The sequence below is a fragment of the Oreochromis aureus genome, linkage group 12 (genome assembly GCF_013358895.1).
Source record: "Oreochromis aureus strain Israel breed Guangdong linkage group 12, ZZ_aureus, whole genome shotgun sequence".
NCBI lineage: Eukaryota > Metazoa > Chordata > Actinopteri > Cichliformes > Cichlidae > Oreochromis > Oreochromis aureus.
The window spans coordinates 2,706,684-2,710,704 of NC_052953.1; the positions used below are offsets into that span (position 1 = coordinate 2,706,684).

The following is a 4,021-nucleotide window of genomic DNA, read 5'->3' on the forward strand; positions in this document are numbered from 1 at the left end:
ATACTTACTTTTGTTTGAGTACTTATGTTTGTTTTATTGTACCTTTTATATCTTACTATTTTTTATTTATTATATTTATTATTGCATTTTGCACCAAGGGAGTGGCACTCCAATTTCGTTGTACCCTATGGAAGAAATATAGTGTCATCAGAATCCAACTATTTTTAGACATTGAATTTATAACACTGAATTTTTATCCTCCAAATTTCCCTGCAAAAAATATTCACCTGCAAAAATTCGCCTGCAAAAAATTCACCTGCAAAAAATTCACCTGCAAAAATTCACCTGCAAAAGTGATGACCTTAAATGACCCAAGCCAGAGCAATCAGCACTAGATCGAGTCGAGCGGCTCTCAGCCAATTAAATTATGCTGTTTGATCACATGACATGTTAGCCGGCAGTGTCTTCTGAAAAGAGAGCTGTTTAGAGGTGAGTGACTAAGTTTTTCTCCTAAATAGAGATCATTACAGAACGCCTAGTCCTACTTAAAATCCCATTCATTTTTCTTTTATTTGATCATCTACTCGAACTGAGGAAAACGTTTGACTAACTCAAAGAAAATTTCCGCGCCTCCCCTGCCTGTCTGCAGAGGCAGTTTTGAATTCAGGAGCGGCAAGATGGCAGCGGCAAACCCTGGCGATTCTCCGGTAAGTATATTGTGTTTTATCTTCAAGTTTGTCTTTTGAAACGTTAATTTTATTTAAATCCGTTGGTCACGTATAAAGTACACAGACGGGGTCTTTGCTCAACTCGTCTGATGCGTGTCTCACTAAGCGCTACATGCTAGCATCCTGCTAACCGAGCTAACCTTTACATGCTGTGCTCTACAAAATAGGATACTCGGTACAAAACCATAATCCGCAGATATTGATAGATAGACGAACACTGCAAATATAATGTGGGAAACGAGAACGGCATTGGGTGAAGGGGTAAAATACACCATGAATAAAGCCATAGAGTGAATGGCTGCCATGGTTGCAGAACGGCCTGATTTAATGACAAGAATGGGGAAGAGTGAGGTGAAGTGAACCAAAGCCACAAAACACGGTCAGACAAGGCGGGAATAGGGCAGTGATATGTCCGTCAGTATGAAGTTGGTGTGTGCTTTGTGCTACGTCCACACGTACCCGGGTATTTTTGAAAACGCAGATTTTTCTATGCGTTTGCACCTTTCGTCCACACGTAAACGGCGTTTTCAGTCACTGAAAACGGAGATTTCTAAAAACACCTGCCAGGGTGGATATTTTGGAAAACTCCGTTTTTGCATTTACGTGTGGACAAGAAAAACGGAGAAAACGCAGCGTCAAAGGTGTGCGCCTTTTTTGACGTCACACTGTGCGCCACGTTATTGTTTCGGTGAAATGAATTTCTACAATACTGTTACTGTTAATTGTACTCTCTGCAGTGTTTAAATGCTTACATATACACACATAGTTACTGTCCCTCCACACATACGACTCGGTTCTGTTTCTATGCCCCATCTTTGTTTACTATTTCCTACCGAGGCTTCTAGACTTCTGATTGGCCAACATTTCTACACGGTTAGGAATATATCGCCACCTGTTGCTTTGGCATGTTCCTAGCAGCGTTTTCCTTCATTTCTGCGTTTACGTGTGGACGGGATTATTTTTTAAAACGAAAACGGAAAATCTCCGTTTTCAAAAATACCCGTGTACGTGTGGACGTAGCCTTGGTGAACAAAAACTCGAGACCGGTAGCAGGAAGATGGGAGACTCGGGTTTCACTGGAATAGTTGTGAATTAAAACATCATTTGTTGGGGAAATTTAGGTGTAAATGCAGCCATACAGGCGAGACAGAGGCAGACCAGGCAGTGAAGAAAACAATGCAAACATTAGAAATATTAAAACGGAAATATGGGATTAATATAACATAAAATTAGGGAAAATTAAAGGAACACAATGTAAATTATACTGTAAAGTCATTAAAACAGCATAACCTGATTAAAAGAAACATGTAATTGGGTAGGATGGTGGTGATGATGATGATGATAATAATAATAATAATAATATTAAAAAAACATGTACAAGATGGGCATGTATACTTGTACCCAGAATTTAACAACTATAAAATTGTGGCATGACAGTACCTTACCCCTTCCATTATATCCACACTTTCAGAAAAGGATATGGTCAATATCTTTACAAATACTATCTAAACTTAAACAGATAGCATAAGTTAAACGGGATATTCCCTCTGCGCTCTCCTAGAGTGAATACATCAAATTAAACAAATAAGTAGTCTATGGCATTTAAAAGTGGTTACCTACAATTCTGAAATAATAATACTAATTCTTATTGATGATGATATTGTATTTGAAATCCTGGTGTAACACTGAACCCGACATCATAAAATGATTACCCTTGTAATGTCAGGGAGCTACAACCAAGGAGGGAAAATATTACTATCTCACCCCTTGTATCCAATTACATAACAGCACTGCTTGGTAAAGGTGTTGAATTAGCTGGGTCGCTCAGTTTGGGGAAAATTGTGGGTAGCCTGCAAGGGCCTCAACTTCTCCATTCCCACAATGTGCAACAAATGGGCACAGCTGATCTTCAAGATTGGAACATCGACCAATTACTTCCAACTTTAACGTGTTTTTGCAAAAATATTCTTAAAATTGTCTCTTTACACAGATCATAATGATACAAGATGGCACTTGTGTAATTTCCTATAAATTCAATAAATCTAAATAATTGTTATCAACCCGTAAATCCTGAAAAATGTTTTAACAGCTGTGTTAAATTAAACTTCATACTGACACATGCTGGAAAGCGCATTCATGAGACAATTCATGTTTTATGCCTTCTAGAGCAGTAGCAATCAAAGACTTTAAGGATTCTTTTACATTTTTAAAAACACTCTGATTAAGGCATAAGTTGTTCTTTATCATCAGATCTAAGTTTGTTTAAAGCTTGAATGTTTTGGGGTACTTTTCTTTGTTTTCAGGGTTCGTGGCAACCACGGATGGGAAAATGTGGAGGTTGCACGGCTGATGTTTACTGTTCGTGGCACAGGAAGAGGCAGTTTTATTTCAGGAATGAGTGAGCACAATCAAAGGTTTGTTCTCATACAATACTGTCAACCTCAAATGTTTCTGACATAAGATGGAAGGTGTTGCAGCTTTATTTCCATTATTTAAAAATACATAAACATTTAAAGGGTATAGTTTTATGAAAAAAGTTTTATAGTAATATGTCTTTAGAGAACAGTGCCCTATCCAGCAGGATATATTGTCTGATATGTGTCAGGTGTTTTTTGTTGTTGTTGTTGTTTCTTTCAATTTCCATTATTTACCCCTCAAGGAAGAAAATATTGGACAGGTCCTACAAACCCCAAAGAGCCTTCAGGACTCTGCCCTATTTTTAGTTATTCACACACCTTTTCCAGTCTGTTACTTCCTTCCCTGAATGTTCATTCTGTGTTAATGGTCTTGTTGCCACTGATCATCACAACCCTTTTGGCACCTTTTAAGTGATATGCCTGGGTCCTTCCTACATGCCCTGATAATGTATTATTACTGTTGTCATGCACACATTTCATGTAGGGTTAGAAACAAGCAGGAATTTCTCATACACACCAAAGAAAGGCCATACCTAATTTAAATATTTTTTATATATTATTTCAGAATAGAGCGACTGTGGAGAGACCTCTGGGTGGCCGCTACATGCATTTACTACGATGTTCTTCACAACCCTGAGGAAGAAGGCCTTCTTGACATTTCAAATGCTGCACACCTCTTTGCTGCCATTACATCTTTCTTCCTCGACTAGAGGATAATTTTAATACATTTTGCAGTGGATGGGACAACCATCCACTGCGAACAAAAAACAACATGAGTCCCCAACCAGCTGTGGGAGTTGGGTCACAGATATCACCCTGTTCCTGTTCCAGATAACACACAGGTAAAGGTGCACATTTTTAGTACTCATTGATTCTCTTACAGAGAATGTGATGATTTTATGGATAATTAAAGTCAGTCACATATCCACAAACACA

The 4,021-nt window shown here is 38.2% G+C and overlaps 1 long non-coding RNA gene across 2 annotated transcripts; it reads left to right on the forward strand.

Annotated features, from left to right (window-relative positions):
- Nucleotides 1–389: 389 nt before the first annotated feature.
- Nucleotides 390–3,765, forward strand: LOC120442988. Of its 2 annotated transcripts, XR_005615043.1 has the most exons (4): nucleotides 390–429; nucleotides 590–647; nucleotides 2,972–3,082; nucleotides 3,651–3,765. It is a non-coding gene; the product is annotated as an uncharacterized LOC120442988 (long non-coding RNA). The 2 variants fall into 2 exon arrangements; XR_005615042.1 differs by lacking the exon at nucleotides 390–429 and having other exon boundaries at nucleotides 448–647.
- The last annotated feature ends 256 nt before the right edge of the window (nucleotides 3,766–4,021 follow it).